Raw genomic sequence first — 18951 nt, forward strand, 5'->3', positions numbered from 1 at the left:
TGGATTGATCTGTTAATATTACTGGGTTGGCCAAAAAGTTTGTTCGGGTTTTTCCATAACATCTTACAGAAAAACCCGAACAAACTTTTTGGTCAACCCAATATTACAGAACCATGGTGAGAGGTATTTTTTCATTACATCAAACTAAAAAACCCATTATTTCATTAAACTAAAAACATTCATTTGAAAAAAAAATTGATTTGCTGGTCCCTTAGAAACAGCCTGAAATTGGTGGAAAGCAAAACCTAAACTAAGATTGGTAAACCTTGGGTTGTTTTCCTTCACTCTCAAACAAAAACCCAGCATTTGGAAATCTTTGGGACACATTTTCAATAATTCAATTTCTTTTTATTTTTCATGGTCATCGATCAACATCAGCATTGTCAGAGAGCAGTTATTAAACACGATAATTATACTGGACCCAATGCTAGGAGCTGTACAGAGCAAGATACAGCTCTGTACACTGTATGGGCACTAACCTTTATCAAACTTGGACCATCAGAGGTTGGACTAAATGGTCTGGCTTCTTGGTACTCAAAGTACGGCCATGGACCAGCTGCAATGATTAGAACTGCGGAATCTCGGCTCCACCCCAGGCCTCCTGCAAATAAGAATTTGCATTTTCGCAAGATCACCAGGTGATCAGACTCACTGAAACATTCCAGAAGCACTGAGCTAGTTATGCCCCCTCCTCCCCATCCTTTATGTGGCTCCCAGAATGCTCTTTGAAGATCTAAGTCTAAACACTCTTTGCTTAAAATTCTTCAATGAGGGCTTCCCTGGTGGTGCAGTGGTTGAGAGTCTGCCTGCCAATGCAGGGGACACGGGTTCGAGCCCTGGTCTGGGAGGATCCCACGTGTCGCGGAGCAACTAGGCCCGTGCGCCACAACTGCTGAGCCTGCGCGTCTGGAGCCTGTGCTCCGCAACAAGAGACGCCGCGATGGTGAGTGGCCCGCGCACCGCGATGAAGAGTGGCCCCCGCTTGCCGCAACTAGAGAAAGCCCTAGCACAGAGACGAAGACCCAACACAGCCAAAAATAAATATAAATATAAATAAATAAAATAAATAAATAAAAATGCAATAAAATTTAAAACAAAATTCTTCAATGATATCCATTCATCTAAAGAATTAAATTTAAATATCATAGCTTTTGGGGAGACAAGGGGTAAATAATAAACATGATTCCAATAGAGGAGTTGTAGGTAGGTAGGAAGGGTTAGTAGCTAGATAGTTTTACGGGTTGAATGGTGTTTTTCTGGCTTTCCATCATTCAGAGAGGCATCAGAGAAGCCCAGCTCAGCCTAACCTTTCACACCTACCCACCCCCAAAAGCAATGCTTTGAAAAGGGCAAAACCTTGTGTGCCTATGACACTGCCCTTTTCCGTAATGGTGGGTTTATACGTCTGAGATCTTTGTGAGACAGGAAGATGTAACCCCTGTGATTGGCAAATCTAGACATACCAACAAGGGGAGAAATTCTGTTTCTACGTGTTAGTAGTTAGGCAGTGGAAGGGGGAGTGTGTGTTGAATTTGAAGGGGTTCGTGGAGCAGTAGAAAACCACCAAGGGGCTCCCGGATGAAAACCCTCATTTATTGAGTGCTCCCTGTGCCATACAATGTGCTAAGAGTTTTACTGATACTCTTTCATTTAATTTCCACAACAGCCATTGAAGTAAGTATTAATAATATCCACAGTTAACAGAGAAAAAAAGTAAGAATTGGAAAGGTTAAGCAACTAACCCATGTTACTTAGCTAATAGGAGGTGAAAGTAGGATTAAAATTCAGATCTGATTCTAAAGTCAGTGCTGTCAGTTTGTGTACTACGTGGTCTGCCCGTTACAAGGGCGGTCACCGTCCATCCCTGCCTTTTCATTTAAATCCATATTCCTCGGACATGAATCTCAGGAAATTGTTGACTGCCCTTTCCCACAATGCTTCCAGAAAGCGTTTCCTTGCAAGTGATGAAGTGGAAATGGCACCAATGAGTAAGAATGAATGGATGGATGCGGAGTTCCAGATGGAGGTGGCAAATGAAACAATGGGTCGTGTCCATAAATCAGCAGATGTGGCATGGTTCTTGGTGACAGACACCCATTTTCCCCGCAGCCAAACTGTCTGCTTTGGCTTCTCTGAGCTGCAGTGGAAGCCGAATTGTCTACCACTGAATCAGTGACCCAACAAAAGGGGCTGAAATTATGAAAAAATGAAGCCAAATAAAAATCCACCCCCATTCATTGCTGCAGTGGAAGAAGAGATGTCACGTGTGTGTTTCTGAATATTTCAGAGATTATCGTTGCCTGGGAATGGAATTCCAATGACTGGAAAGGCAGAGGGGTGATTGCCTTAATGCATTGTCGGTAAAGCCTTTTTGTCTCCTTGCCTAGAAATGAATGAAGCTAGGTCAGAAGGAATTGTTGGATGACCTAATGTCTACCATTTAAGCTAAAAATAAAGCAGAAGAGGAAGGTCCCCAAAGTCATAAAGGATAATAGGTTAAGCTACAGAGGGAAATCTAAGTCAGGTTGTCGTAAACTTTGATTTTCAACACTGTTACTGATGCAGGTGGGCCTGTGGATATTTTGAAATTTATTGCTTTTTCATGCAAGTTTGAACCAAGCAAATTTGAAATCATGTAATATGAAAATAATAATAAAGCCTCCCTTTAGGTACAACATTTGAGATAATATAAATCCCCTTGGTTTGCCATGGTCCCAGCAGCAAATAGATGGCACACTTAAACTGGATTAAAGAGCTATTGACAAAGGCATGGGCAGGGTGTAGGGAAACTGCAAGGAACAGTACAAATCTTCCCTCCTGACCTGAAGGCACGAGGGGAATAAGCAATTACTGAACCCCTTTCCGGGGGTAGCTGGGTGGAGAGGGTCACCTGACAGGAGCTGGGGGCTTTGGTAAAGGGACACAGCTGATCTTCTGTGGCCTGGCAGAGGGTTCTGGGAATAGATACCCTAACCTCTCTCCTCCATCACCCTGATTTCAGTGGGTGCTGCCCACTGGTGGGACCTGCCTGGAAGCCAGAGGGCAAGGAGACTCATTGCTGTAGTCCATACAGATTGACTTCCTGGGGGGAACAGGATGGAGAAACATCTGGAGGGCCACCAAACTAAACCAAAAAATGAGCCAAGAATGATATAATTTCAAACCAGCAGAGAAACAAATTGTAAACAGTGTTTCTGCTGTTGCCACATGGCCATGCCATTTCAGCTGGTAAATAGCACTCACGCCCCCCGAGTCCTCCAAACGATCTATTCGTGGTCAGGATTGCTTTTGAATTGTGTGGACTTTGAATTATGAGATGCTTTAGGAAACACGCCTTCCATCAACTCCCGAATTCGTCTTCTTCCCCAAAATAGTACTTTGGTTTGAAGTCTCTTGTAGGAGATTTTAAGCTGCAAATTAATTACCAGGCTATAGAAAGAATTCTGGCTTACCTCCCTTTATGCAGTTTCTGTTTCTTGGAATACCACAAAATTAAGATTTTTCTAAATACAATCCTATTTTTATTTTGAGGCATGGGATACTTCCAGTGCTGTGCAGACTTCTTTTCTCTTACTTTAGAATTGACTGATGCTCTTAAGAAGTTAATTTTGAATACAATGAACAGCTGTGTTTTCACAGTCACAGTGGCTGTAGGAACTCTGGCTGCCCGACTATAAGCTCCCTGAGAACAGGGGCTGTGTCTCATTCAATAACTTATCTTCAGCTTCCAGCATAATGCCTGGTTCTTAGAAAGTGCTCAGTAAATACTTCTTGAATGAATGAACAAAGGTTTCAAAATGATGCATAGATCCATAACTGAATCATACCAACTTCCAACCATATTCCCTAAACATGTGTTATTATGAGCTTTCAGAATCACTATAAATGATATTGTGAAGGTTGACTGGTTTCCTCCCTTCACTGGAATGCTGGGAACCTACAAACTAAGAATCAGCTTCCAAGATTAGTCTTTCTGTTGTGGTTCAATCATTTTGAGAATTCTCCAAAGTGCAATCATTGCCAATTAGAAACTTTGCCAACCAAGACCCAAAGAAAGTCATTTATCCTTTCAGATTCCCTGTGAATGCAGAAAACCTGGAATCTCAACCAAACCAAGTGTAAGAGTTGTCATAGGGTCCATTCTGTTTAGTCATCTGCTTTCCTTAAAAGACGACAAGCCTGCATCTTACAGCCATCAATGTTCAGCACCAAGTAAGTTGGAAGGAGCCTTGGATCCTCTCTAGGATGGTGGGATTTACCTGCTATCACCTGCTACAAGACAAGGATGAAGTGGGAGGGGCTGGACGGATCTAGAAAAGCTTTGCCCTGCGATACTGTGCTTTGCTTAGAAGGCCTGCATTCTGGCATCTCTTGACGATGGCTTCATTTGGGGTATTTTTAATCCAGGAGATTAAATCAAGCCATCATTAAGAAGGTAATCCATGCATTTGATTTCCATTAAGAGAGGAACGGATTGTGTTCCTGTCTCTTCTTTGTGTCCTAATTTTCCCTGTACTCAAACCCCCTCTCCTCTGCTTGGTGATGCCATGGTAGCTTTTAGTCTCTGGTGGGGCTGTGGGTGTGCAGCTCCCTCTGCAGCCATCGCTGATTCATCTCGTTGACTCATCTGCTGGGGCCTCCGGGCTGGGAGACAGTGATGTCACTGTCCCTCCACCCCCACCCATCCTCCGCTTTAATCCTCTGCGCGTTCGCGACAGGCACGTTCAGCTGAGGCTGCCCTGGAGTCTGGGAACTCAGTGAGCTCCCCAAATGCCGATGACCCTGGGAAGGGAGCCCCGGGGTGCTCATCGATGCAGGTCTGAACTCCTTCACCCTGCTCACCACGAGGCCATTTATAGATGCAAATAGCTAGGAGGTGACCAAACCGACACATCCAAGGCAGCCAGACATTCAGGAGTCAAGTTCCCCTGCTCGGTCTCTCTGTTTTGAGGTCAATGATTATAAACTATCATTTTGTAGGAATGCTCTTAATTCAGCTGTGTGTAAACCACAGGTCTGTTTCTCGGCAGTTATAATTCAGAGCCTTCAGACTACAGTCATCGCTGGTTTGATCTTTTCCCCCCGTTTCCATTTCTTTCTTTCTCTCTCTACTTCAACTGCTCCTCCACCTCGCTCCTAACTTAACGGTTTCCAGCTGTGTATCACTTGGCTCTGTTTCCACCCCAGTTTTTTTCTATCATATGCAGCTGGACCCCTTCCAGGTCCCAGATGTGCTATTTATTTACGCCGAAGCATCTGGGCCTCGACACAGTCCTGTCACTGCAACGTGGCAAACTTGCGAAAACTCCGACTGGCAGCCAGCCCCTTAGGCTGCAGCATCCCGACAAGTCAGGGCGGCGTTTCCACGGAGCGTGAGAAGGCCGAGGGAAGGGATGTGGGGGGCAGTGGGGACCCAGGGGGAGCCAGAAGCTCACACTCCCATGCCGTGGCTTTTAGAGGAACCTAGTAACACTAGAAGAATAAGGTTTGGTTCCTTTTGAAGCAGGGGCTTTGCTGCAAAATCCAAATAACTCATTCTCCTCCATCAGTGAATTGGAAGTGAGGTTACCCAGTTAAAGCAAATGGTCATCGCCCCTAAGTGACAGGGCTGTGAGCATCAAAGATGCGCGCCCAGGATTTGAGGAATTTAGGGCTGCCTGGGAGCGACAATGGATTGGGAGCCAAAAATCCTGGTTCTGGTTCTGACTTTCCACTGGTTCTCTCTCTGACCTTGGACAAGCCTTTTTTTTTGTTTGTTTAAAGTTCTAGTTTCTTTTTTTTTTTTTTATTCATTTATTTTATTTATGGCTGTGTTGGGTCTTCGTTTCTGTGCAAGGGCTTTCTCTAGTTGCGGCAAGTGGGGACCACTCTTCATCGCGATGCGCGGGCCTCTCACTGTCGCGGCCTCTCTTGTTGCGGAGCACAGGCTCCAGACGCGCAGGCTCAGTAGTTGTGGCTCACGGGCCTAGTTGCTCCCCGGCATGTGGGATCTTCCCAGACCAGGGCTCGAACCCGTGTCCCCTGCATTGGCAGGCAGATTCTCAACCACTGCGCCACCAGGGAAGCCCCTTGGACAAGCCTTTTAATCTGAGTTCCTATTTCCTTTCCCATGAAGTGAGAAGACTGCATTAAATTGTGGGGTTTTTAAGCTTTTGTTTTAAAAATTCAAACTAAATCTTAAGTGGAAGCCTTTTCTGTGTGTGCGCTCAGTACTACCATGAGATGAAGTGGTCCTAACAGCGTTTTGCTAAGTGGCCTCACTGACAGCCATCCCCGGGCGTGCTGGACCCCACGGAGTTCCGAGGGAGGCGGGGCATCGAGGTGCACCATCCAGCATGCGCCCTTCTGTGCCTTGAGAGCCGTGGGCTCGGCCACCGGGCCACCCTCCTCAGCGGCATGGGGAGCAAACCTTCCCTTTTGACACTCCCTTCCTTGTGCCTCCCCTGGCCCTGTCTCCTTAATGTCCTCCACCGCACCCTCCCCGCTATCACCCTCTTCTCCTGAGCTTCCCGCAGGGATGGTCAGCCGTTCAGTCCCAGCCTCTCTGAATGGGCCACGCGGAGCAGGGGATGGGGCAGAACATTTATAACCTTGGGTGAAACAAATACTGGGCAGACGAATCTTCCAGACTACTAAGATGGAGCCTCGCTTCGCAGATTTTCTGTGAGTTGTTGTATCAAAAGGAACTCTTCTCTCTCTCCATCCACCTCGAGTCTCATTATGAAAGCCACATTTTTTATCCCAGCCCTAGTCTGTGTGGCAAGCCCCAGGAATGAGGGCAAGGACATGTCTGGGTGTGTGTCCCTCTGTCTGGCCATTTCTGAGACAATTTTATCGAACCTCAAGGGCTCCTTGGAGCACAGTTTGAGAGCCACTGCACAAGAAGCAACCATCACTCCTAATCCTTGGGTCCTAAGAACTGTCCTCAGAGAAGAGTATTCTTCTCCACCTGGATTAGAATCCTAGGAAGTCTTTGGACTAGAGAGGACCTTTGGAGACCCGCACTCTTTCTCACCTGATACTTTGAGGGAGGCCTGCATCATCTAGATTCCACCAGTTGGGAGAAAGTTCCCTTGGAGAACAGTTCATAACTCCTAGTACCACACAGCCATCCTCAGGTGGCACAATTCTCTCTCTAATGGTGGAGCATTAGGCACTTTGGGCTGATGGATGAAGGAAAATTTCGGTATCTGAGAATTTCCCTCCGTACAGGTGACTTCTCACATAGACCCAGCAGTCCAGCTGGCTGAGAGACCAGCGCTGTGCCACCAAGGGAGGTCCCACGTCATCTTGACTGTGGATAAACTATTACTTTTCCTCTCATCTTCAATGAGTGGGACATCACCATACTTAAAGCTGTTATAGACTGTATAATTCTTTCCAAATATTTGCTGCACTACTTGGCAATAGATTAAACCTCCTGGTTACATGGATGTTCGGCTGAGCCATTGATTTGCTTTAGCCAATGAAATGTGAGCCGAAGTGATTATGTCACCTCAAGATAACACTCTAAAAGCCTATGGGAGGTTCTACCATCTCTCTCTTTCCTCTCTTCTAACCAAGGGCAATATCCGGGAAGGGTAATATCCCAGATCCGGCTGCTTTTTCATCTTGGGTCTCAGAATGATGAAGATGTGAAGATGCAGCAGACCCAAGACAGACCTGTAATGGGTATGGAGCATGAGAAAGAAATACACCTTTCAGACTTCCCTGGTGGTGCAGTGGTTAAAAATCTGCCTGCCAGTGCAGGGGACACGGGTTCGAGCCCCGGTCGGGGAAGATCCCACACGTCGTGGAGCAACTAAGCCAGTGCGCCACAACTACTGAGTCTGCGCTCTAGAGCCCGCAAGCCACAACTACTGAGCCCGTGTGCCACAACTACAAAAGCCTGCATGCCTATAGCCCATGCTCCAGAATAAGAGAAGCCACTGCAATGTGAAGCCCGCACACCACAACAAAGAGTAGCTCCCGCTCACCGCACCTAGAGAAACCCCGCGTGCAGCAAGAGAGACCTAACGCAGCCATAAATAAATAAATAAATCTTACAGGAAAAAAAAATACACCTTTCTGTTACAAGCCTCAATCTAGTTGAGCTGTTTCTTATGGGTTAGGAGCCAGACAGACCTCGCCTTGAAGTTCAGCTGTTTAATCTTAGACAAATTACTTAATCACTCTAAACCTCAATTTTATCATCCATGAAATGGGGATGATAATGGCACTTATCTCACTGGGCTGTTGTGAGGAGTAAATATGAAAATGAAAGTTCCTTAGCACAGTACCTGGTACTTAGAAAACAATAAATGTTACCTGTTATTATTATTATTATTATAAACTAGATTTAGGACACAGAAATAAAATGATGGGTGTATATGACAGGGATGAACAATTATAAAGCAGGACAAATGATCGTAAGTCTTCCAACACTTAACTTTTAAAAACAATACTCAATACTTATGGCCCTATGTTAGGAAGCATAATGGCCCCCAAAGATGTCCAAATCCTAACCTTCAGAACCTGTCAATATGTTAGCTAACACGGCAAAAGGGACTTTGCAAATATGATTAAGTTAAGGATTCTGATATGGGAATTTATCCTGGGTAAGTCAGGTAGGGCTGTTGTAATCAGGAGGGGCCTTATAAGTGAAAGAGGGAGGCTGGCGGGATGGAGATGTGAGGACAGAGGCAGAGGTAGGAGTGATACAACTGCTGTCTGGAAGAGCCACGGAACACAGACAGCCTCTAGAAGATGGAGAAACATCAGAATGGATTCTCCTCTAGAACCTCTGTCAGGACCACAATCCTGCCAACACCTGGATTTCAGGCCAATTGTGGCCATTTTGAATTTTTGACCTCCAGAACTGGAAAATAATTTATGTTGCATGAAGCCACTAAATTTGTGGTAATTTGTTACAGAAGCAATAGGAAATGAATTCAGGCCTCTTTCTCTTATTTCAGCATTGCTGCTTCTTGTCAACAGGTAGCCTCATTTATCTGAGTTCAAAATCATAAAGATCTGGGTAGGATTTCTTTAGACCCTAACACATGTTGAGTCATAAGTGAGCTACTGCCTGTGGCCGCCCTTTCCTGCCAACTCCCTCCCCCATCCCATGTGACCCCATCCTATCCCATCCCATGTACACAATCTCAAAATCATAAAAGGAGTTTTCTATTTTAATCTTTAAATGACATGTTTCTTTGTTAACTGTGTGTAGTTTTAGGGGGTGGTTTGGAATATTTTCCAGTCGTGACTGAATGATAAAATTTAGGCCAGAGGCCAGGCCCTTAGATACACCTGACTTATGCCAGCATGATTCTTTTTTTTTTTTTAGGAAAGTGAGCTGTACTGTTTTATTTTTAAAATGAGATGCCATAAATGACACACACTTTACAGCAGGCATTCTGTGTACTAACCTCTCCCCTGGTTTCATTTATTTTTTCTACCCTTATTTGCCCTTTGCCCCAATTTCCTTAACTCTTTTTTTTTAATCCTGTATTGCATTTTTTTTTAACATCTTTATTGGAGTAGAATTGCTTTACAATGGTGTGTTAGTTTCTGCTTTATAACAAAGTGAATCAGTTATACATATACATATGTTCCCATATCTCTTCCCTTTTGCGTCTCCCTCCCTCCCACCCTCCCATCCCACCCCTCTAGGTGGTCACAAAGCACCCAGCTGATCTCCCTGTGCTATGCGACTGCTTCCCACTAGCTATTTTACATTTGGTAGTGTATATATGTCCATGCCACTCTCTCACCCTGTCACATATTACCCTTCCCCCTCCCCATATCCCCAAGTCCATTCTCTAGTAGGTCTATGTCTTTATTCCCGTCTTGCCACTAGGTTCTTCATGACTTTTTTTTTTTCTTCTTAGATTCCGTATATATGTGTTAGCATACTGTATTTGTTCTTCTCTTTCTGGCTTACTTCACTCTGTATGACAGACTCTAACTCCATCCACCTCACTACAAATACCTCCATTTCGTTTCTTTTTATGGCTGAGTAATATTCCATTGTATACATGTGCCACATCTTCTTTATCCATTCATCTGATGATGGACACTTAGGTTGCTTCCATGTCCTGCCTATTGTAAGTAGAGTTGCAATGAACATTTTGGTACATGACTCTTTTTGAATTATGGTTTTCTCAGGGTATGTGCCCAGTAGTGGGATTGCTGGGTCATATGGTAGTTCTACTTTTAGTTTTTTAAGGAACCTCCATATTGTTCTCCATAGTGGCTGTATCAATTTACATTCCCACCAGCAGTGCAAGAGTGTTCCCTTTTCTCCACACCCTCTCCAGCATTTATTGTTTCTAGATTTTTTGATGATGGCCATTCTGACCAGTGTGAGATGATATCTCATTGTAATTTTGATTTGCATTTCTCTAATGATTGATTAATGATGTTGAGCATTCTTTCAAGTGTTTGTTGGCAATCTGTATATCTTCTTTGGAGAAATGTCTATTTAGGTCTTCTGCCCGTTTTTGGATTGGGTTGTTTGTTTTTTTGTTATTGAGCTGCATGAGCTGCTTGTAAATCTTGGAGATTAATCCTTTGTCAGTTGCTTCATTTGCAAATATTTTCTCCCATTCTGAGGGTTGTCTTTTGGTCTTGTTTATGGTTTCCTTTGCTGTGCAAAAGCTTTTAAGCTTCATTAGGTCCCATTTGTTTATTTTTGTTTTTATTTCCATTTCTCTAGGAGCTGGGTCATAAAGAATCTTGCCAGCATGATTCTTAACATGACTTTTTCCAGAGTTTTGTTCTAGGAAATAAATTCTTTCATCATCAAGAGAATGTCATATAAACTCTCTTGATGATGAAAGAATTCATTTACTAGAGTAACACATGAGGCATATGGTAGAAAAATTTTTTTTAACAACATTGGTTGCTGAAATCCTGTTTGATTATAAACTGGGAGAATTGATTGCTGTTGTTTGCCTCTTTTTAGGTACTTTTATTCTACTTTTTAATTGGTTTGAGTGATGGAAGACAAGAGGACAAGAGGAATATTTGTCATCTCCTTCCCAGAGGCACTTTTGTCTTGTTTCAGTAGTGGGTGGGCTGCCCAGGTACTTCAGGGGTCTCTCTTATGCTTGCAAACCTTCTGCAAGAAGTCTGCTGGTGCACAATATCGTTTCCAGGACTAACCCTGCTGTGGTGGTTCTTGCTTCCTCCACTGCTCCTGCTTGGGGGTTGGGGGTTGGAGTTAGGAGAACATATCACGTAGGGAAGCATAAATCTCCTGGCCAATAGGTCATATGTTTAGCCTATGTTTAGTAAATATATTTAGTAAATTTTCTCTTTCTGTTCTAAATAAAATAATAATTCTATGTTCAAACTGCTACTTGTTTTGCTTCCCATTGGCTCCCGATTCACAGATTCCATGATGCTGAGAATGGCTGACTTTCCAGAAATCTCAGCTATGACATGCTGTTTAGCTTGTTACTTTCTCTTATTAAAAGAGGGTTGCAGTGTGGGAGCGGTTCCTTCCATAAATCCTGATGCCAGAAAATAGGTCTTTTATCTTTCCTTACACTTGGCCTTGCATTTCTAAGTCCTCCCCCCCTGCTCCATCATTTTAGAGCTCACAGCTGTGAGAATCCCCCAGTCTCCGAACTCCTCCTCTCTGACCCTCGGTCCTAGAGTAGGAGAGTCTACCTACTCTCCAGTGACCAGCAGCTCTCTCTCAGAGTGTAAGATCTTAGTCTACACTGTATACTCACTCTTCTTGAGTTAGAGTTTCACTATCACATTAGATTTTTACTATCACATTTCAGTCTGGATTCTGCAGGGGGAAACTTACTGGCATACAATTCACTTTTAGGCGATATTTTTTCTAAGTGTGGCTGTACTCCTTTTTAGCTAGATATTACATGAATTCGTACTGAATCATACCCACGAGCAGGTGGAGTTGGCTTTTTCTGAGGAAGACAAAGAGTTAGGTTTTCTTGTCTTAGTTATGAAGAATGCCAGCTTGAGCAATGACCTGGCTGCTGTCCTAATTGTCTTAATGTGGGAATCACAGGGGCCATATGGCCTACCTGATCAATTATACGGGTATTGATTAAGAAGGGGAGGAAAAAAACAACAGAGAGGCAGCGTTAGTTACTCAAATCTACCACTTGTGTCAGAACTGCATTAGTTGTTCAGTACAGCTGTCCAGACGTGGTTGCTGGGTGCAGAGAGCAGTATGGATGTGTCTCTGAGCTGATCTTGCAAAGCCTTCATATTGTAGCGAGACGAAAACAGTTTTGGAGTCTAAGTTACACATGTTAAGAAATCAGAGGTAGCACAGATTCTTAACGTCTGAAAAAATAAAACCAATTAAAAATAATGATCATCATCTTTGCAGTTTAAAATGAAAAAGGATAAAAATCTTGACAAAAATATAATCCCTTACTTGGGCTCACCTTGAGTAAAGCTGGCTCCCAGTTGCCATCAATTCCTCACTTGCCCTAACCACGTAAGGTGGAGTCCAGCTTGATCATATTACCTCTCTTTACGTTCATAGGCTTTTCTCGAGTGACAACCACAAAAACTGCTCTCCTTTGGAGGAATTCAAATAATTTCCAGACATTCCTTCATGATTTCACTTAAAAACTGAGTTTAAAAAAAAAAAACAAACCAAGGATGTAGAACAGGGGTAGCAAATTAGAGCCTACAAGCAGAATTGTCTTGTTTGGCTCTCACAGGATTTTTTTTTTTTTCTTTCTCACAGGATTTTTAAAGTGAGAAATTTCACATAAAAATAGATTTCTCCATGGCTACAATCAGCTGGAGTGGAGTGGCAATTGCCAGCCTGAGATGGGGCATAGCTCCCTCTTTAGTTCCCTAAAGGCTTGTACTGGGCCTGCTTCACTCACCTATGCCACGTGCCTGGTCCTGTACCTGAACCCTGACCCCAACTGACACCTCTGACACTGTGGAGACACTGAGGTACAAAGTCACTCTGAGAGGGAAACATGGCTTCATTTCTCAGGGACCTGGCTTAGTCTGCATGTGGATGGGGGACAACCTGGATCAGGAAATAAGTCTTTGAAGCAGCTGGAATGGTTTCTCTAAACACATCAGTGTACGGGGGAAGGAAAGAAAAGAAAGAGAGGGGAGACAGGAAAAAAGATGAAGGAATGGGAGAGGAGGGCACGGCTCTCAGGAAAGGTCTGGGCCCATGTGGTAGCAAGAAGCAGAATGAAATTCACCAGCCCACTCTTCATGTGATGCCTACCAGGCCGTATCCAGGCTCCAGGCACACTGTCAGCCGAGGAGGCCGGACTGCAGAGGCTGACTTCAAGACACACATCCAGCTTCTCCTCCAAATTCTACACACTGTCTCCTTGGATTAAGCCTTCCAGCTCTGGACCTGAACCACCATGGAACTGCATTTACAACATGGCTCTTTGTCTGGTTGCTCACCAGCCTATAAGGCGGTGCTATAGGTACCACGGTGCTGGACTCAGTGTCAGGATACTACTGGGACTTTGAATCCTGATATTCCTCTCTGGATTCAGCATTGAGAATCAGTGTATTTTCTCTGAGAACCTGTTTTGTTGTTGTTTGTTTTTTAATATTACAAACATTACGAACGTTACACCACATCTGATTTCTCTCTTTGCGCTGGTAGATAAAAGGTCAGAATCAAATCTGTGCCCAGCTTCTAGCAAGTGTAGGAAACACGACGGATTGGGACACATTTGGGGACAGTTGACCCCCCATTATGTGCAGGTTCTGCATCTGTGGATTCAACCAACCTCAGATGGAAAGTATTAAAAAAAATTCCAGAAAGTTTCAAAAGCAAACTTGAATTTGTTGCACACCAGCAACTATTTACATAGCATTTACTTGTATTAGATATTATAAGTAATCTGGAGATGATTTAAAGTATATGGGAGGACATGCCTAGGTTATATGCAAATACTACACCATTTTATGTAAGGGACCCAAGCTTCTTTGGATTTTCTTGTCTAAGGTGAGATCACGAAATCAATCCCCCATGATACTGAGGGGTGACTGTATTTCACTCTGTTTTCTTTTCTTAATTTTTGAGTTCTTTATTTTCTTTTACTCTTTTTCTTGACTATTAATTTTGAGTGCTTTTTAAAATATCTTACTGCTGTTAGATATTACACAAACACAGACCGAATAACCGAAGCAGGCATTCCAGAAGACAAGGAGTATCTTCAGTTAAATTAGTCCAGGTAAAAGGAAATGGAACAATGAAACCTCATGCTTATGGGTGCTAGTTGGTTGCAACATACAATTGAACATTTTAACTGCAGAATGTTTGCCTATTAATTTAAAATTCAATTTAATATTCTTTGTTCATTTTCCCCATGTCTTTGATGAAAATTCCTAGCTTCACGAAAACTGATGGCTTGTTTGATAAGGGGAGGGGGGTCTTCTCACCCCTATAGCTACCTGGCTGGTGTGTGAGATGTGCTGGGTGATATAAGAGGATTCACTTCCCCACCCCCATCCTACTTTTTATGGTGAAAATGTTGTAGGGTAAAAAGAAAATGCCAGGAAGGAAGAATACACCTGTCAATATTTTAAAATATTTTACAGCTACTTATATGACGTGAACTGAATAACTTAGGTGCTGTAAAATTTTGGTCTTTGGCGGCGAGTGGGAACTGGGAAGAAGCTAGGCACATTATTCAAAATGTTAAGTTCAAATAGTTTTTGAAATTTACCATTAAGAGGCAGATTTTTCTCTCCCTCCTTGGCTTTGAAAAATATTCCCTATGTCACTCCTTTTCTATGATCCTCCAAATCTGGGAGGGTTAGTTGGCAAAAGGTCTTATAGTAAGCAATACTCACTGTTTGATCTAACAGACTCAAACTATCTCCTTGGGGGAAGAGAAAACCTTTGTGGCTAAAAAATGTCATCTGGGATCTTAAAGCCCTTTGGCAGGGAGACGGTGGGGAATGTTGTTCTCTTGGCTGCGCCGTAGGTTGGATGACTGGAATGTCTTTTCCCAGCCTGTTAATTTCTATGATTGGAGGAAATCAGACCTTAAAAGGAATGGAGGAAGTACAATTTTCAGAGAACAAAAGTGATGACTAGTTATTCTAATATTTTGAAAAGCGTTTTTATGAGTTTTTAATAAATATTTGCTAATGATCAACTATCTAAAAGAATCAATTAAATGCTTATATTACTGTGGATTTAATGCCTAATTTTTGGGAAAAGGTCAAAATGCTTCCAGATTTCTGAGTTCATGAGAGTAAATATGTACTTCCTTCATAATAGTCATAGAATGCTTATGACAAATGCAGTGCAAATGAAGATGCTTTATTCTCAACCTGGACTGTTGAAATGAAACTCACTTCTGTTTAGTATCATCATGCCACATATACACCCCATAGAAAATGATTCATGACTAATTGATATATATAGGTATTAGTTTATCTATATATGAATGTGTATGTACATGTATGTGTACATATAATTATATTAAATATATATATACATATAATTTTTGAAAATTGAAAGGTATTTTTACCCACTAGAGAGAGTTTGATATTTCAATCTATCAAACCATAATTTTACATCATGGAATAGTGGTTAAGAGCGTGGGTGCAGGAGTTCGATTGCCTGGCTAAAACCATTTGTTAGCTGTGTGACCTTGGGCAAGGTACAGAACCTTTTTGTACAGCAGTAACCTCATGTCTAAGATGGGAGAAATAACTGCACCTGTCCCATGGCACGGTTGTAGGGATTCAGTGAATTAGAACATGGTACAGTATAAAGTACAAAATAAATTGTGAACTTTTGTTATAGTTACTAGTATGTGCAAGGGCCATGCTAGGTGCTTTGAGGCATAAAAGAAAGAGACACGGTCCCTACCCTTATACAGTTTACTATCTAACTGGGAACCCAAGATATAGTCTCATATAAATTAAATATCAATACCTCGGAAGAAAACCAACAGTTCAGTTCAGTAGCACAGGCCAGCTTCTCAAGGAGAAGAGGAGTATCTTTATATAAGGTGCTAGTCTCACATTTGTTTCCCTTTACCTGATGCTTATCTCTTTGACATGATGGAAACAGGCTCAAGGAGATTGTACAATAAACACTGTTTGCAGCGGCCAGCCTACGTTAATCCTGCAGTGGTTTAGTCATGGGTGAGCGTTACATGACGCAGATGCTGATGCTGGATTAAGGCTCTTGACAACAGAGGTTGGTCCAACTGTTAATGCTCTGAGAAGTGGGCCAATCTATCAATTTCTGCAGTTTACAGAGGGGTAGTGGCTGCTTCAGCTAATTTTTTTCCCCCTGAGATTACAGAGAATTCCAGACTGTGGTTATCTGGTTTAAGAGGTAATTCTGTACAAGGACTGGCACAAAAACTGCATGTGTGATTGCTAAATGAATATATTACAGTTAACAACTTCTCCGTAAGATCAAGGACAGGGCTGCTTACCATGGTCTGGAGTGATCATGGAAGGCCTTGGGAAGAAGTGATTATGAAAGGGCCCTCAACAAGAGTTTAAGGTAACCCTTGGCTTAATCCCTTTTAAGTCAAATATGAATTCCCCTAATTTAATTTTTAAATGTGTCACTATGTATTTTTTACCTAAGATTGTCCCTGAATGGTGCTCATATCAAAAGATGCTTTTTTAGCTAAATTATGAGGTTAATAGGTTTCCAGACAATCAATTATGGAGTGCTTTTCATGTATCAGACACTGTTGTAGTCACAAGTGAACAAAACAAAGATCCCTGCCCTCACGGAGCTGACATTCTAGCGAGGAGCGACAGTTAAATAATAAACATAATAAATAATTGGTAGTGTGTTAGAAGGTGACAAGTGCTAAGGAATAAAAAAAAGTAGTGCAGAGTTAGAAGGATGGAGCTGGGTGGCAATTTTAAATAGGATGGTCATTGAGAAGGTTACATTTGAGCAAAGTGTGAAGGGAGCCAGCCAAGGTGGTAAACCATATCTGGGGGAAGAGCATTTAAGGCAGAAGGAAGAGCCAGTGCAAAGACCCTGAGGCGGGAGCCTCCCCAGTATTTTGAAGAACAGTAAGTAGGCCAGTGTAGTTGGAAGGGGGTGGGAGAGACAAGAGGATGAGGTCAGAGAGGTAAGTTGGGCAGTGGCAGGGAGGGAACTTGGCAGATCACGGAGAGCCTTGCAAGCTATTGTAGAGCCTTTGGGAAAGTCAGAAGAGTCGTTTGTATCGGGCTGGTTTAAAGTAAGGCCCAACTGTATCAAACAATCCCTCTTTTTCCTTGTCTCCTATACTTCAATTTTTTTTTTAAATAATTTTAATATTCTCTCTACAGCTTTAGTGTGTGTGTGTGTGTGTGTGTTTAATTCTTTTTTTCTTTTTAATTTTTATTTATTTATTTATTTTTGGCTGTGTTGGGTCTTCGTTTCTGTGCGAGGGCTTTCTCTAGCTGCGGCGAGCGGGGGCCACTCTTCATCACGGTGCGCGGGCCTCTCACTGTCGTGGCCTCTCTTGTTGTGGAGCACAAGCTCCAGACGCGCAGGCTCAGTAGTTGTGGCTCACGGGCCTAGATGCTCCACGGCATGTGGGATCTTCCCAGACCAGGGTTCGAACCCGTGTCCCCTGCACTGGCAAGCAGACTCTCAACCACTGCGCCACCAGGGAAGCCCTATACTTCAATTTTAATGCGGATACAAACCAACTGAGATCTTGTTAAAAGTCAAATTCTGATTTAGCTGGTCTGGGGTAGGGCCTGAAATTCTTCATTTTTAACAAGCTTCTAGGTGATGCCAGGCTGCCAGTCTACAACCACACGAGAGTAATAAGTGTGAAGAGGTATTGAGAACCCAGAGATGCTGGGGCTTACCTCTCCATTAGCTGGTTGCAAGGGCCTTCTTGTTCCCTTTGAACTTAAAGAGACAACCTGAAAACTTTCATACTGGTCATAACCTCGTCACTGGCTTCACTATTTCATGGTCCTTTCACCTGGCTAGTAAAAGCATGGTCCAGGGCTCTCTTGTGAACACGAAATAGGTTGTCTGGCTGTTTCTCTGCAGTCTCTAAGAAGTTTCTAGGGCCTCCTCACTGCCACTATGGAGGGTCTGCTTCTGAACTTTAACCTGGGAAGCCCTGCTCCACTCCTTGAATGATAATTAAATAATTCTCTGACCACATTCCCGTCTTACTCCAGTTATAGGAATTGTGACTTGTATCCTTCACTCCTGGCCCTATACCTTGAGTGATAGCCCAGCTCTGTAAATTAGGCCTGAGGCAGCTAGAGGACTCAGGTCATGGTCCCAGGATGAAGAGGTGCCCGGCTGATGCTGGTTTAACAGGCAAGGCTGGCCTTCTTAAGCGCTAACGTAGTCATTTACAGCTGAGCAGGTCTGGAAGGATTAGACACTTGTGAATATAAAATAAAGGTTATGAGTCAGAATTGGGTTAGAATTGTGCTTCCATGCCTTATTGCGTTATCTCAGGAATGTTCCTCGGCATCTCTGAGCCACAGTTTTCTCATCTGGAAAATGAGAATGATAATACCTCCTTCACATATTGAGAAAATGCATATAAAGCACATGGTAAAGTGCCTGACACATAATGATACTCATAAAATAGTAGTTGCTATTTTTTTGTTGTTAAGTAGTTACTACTAACAACCCACCACGTATCACATCGCTTTGTGGCCTGGCATTACGGTACCTACCTTGAAAGTCCCTGGAGTTAAGGTACCCGGGCAAATCCCTCAGCAAAGGCTTTCAAAGATGAGACATAGAGACCAGGAGCAGTTTCATCATGATAGATGTCACAGAAGCTAATTGAAGGAACTTTAGATATTTAGTTTAGAAAGTATATGATAGGGGAACTGACATGATGGCTGTCTTGAGGGTGTCTTATATAAGAGGACCCCGAGGGCACAACTGAGGCCAACGGTTAGAAACTAAACGAAAGCACAGCCCTCTCTAACAGTGAAAGCGAGTTGGGGTGAGATGGGGGTGGGGGC

At 43.1% G+C, this 18951-nt stretch overlaps 1 long non-coding RNA gene across 1 annotated transcript; it reads right to left on the bottom strand.

The window, feature by feature from the left end:
• Nucleotides 1–10642: 10642 nt before the first annotated feature.
• Nucleotides 10643–18946, bottom strand: LOC118883480. Its single transcript, XR_005017031.1, has 3 exons — nt 18655–18946; nt 12411–12600; nt 10643–12306 (listed from the first exon to the last, which is right to left on the bottom strand). It is a non-coding gene; the product is annotated as an uncharacterized LOC118883480 (long non-coding RNA).
• Between the last annotated feature and the right edge of the window lie 5 nt (nt 18947–18951).

This window comes from Balaenoptera musculus, chromosome 17, assembly GCF_009873245.2.
Source record: "Balaenoptera musculus isolate JJ_BM4_2016_0621 chromosome 17, mBalMus1.pri.v3, whole genome shotgun sequence".
Taxonomy (NCBI): domain Eukaryota; kingdom Metazoa; phylum Chordata; class Mammalia; order Artiodactyla; family Balaenopteridae; genus Balaenoptera; species Balaenoptera musculus.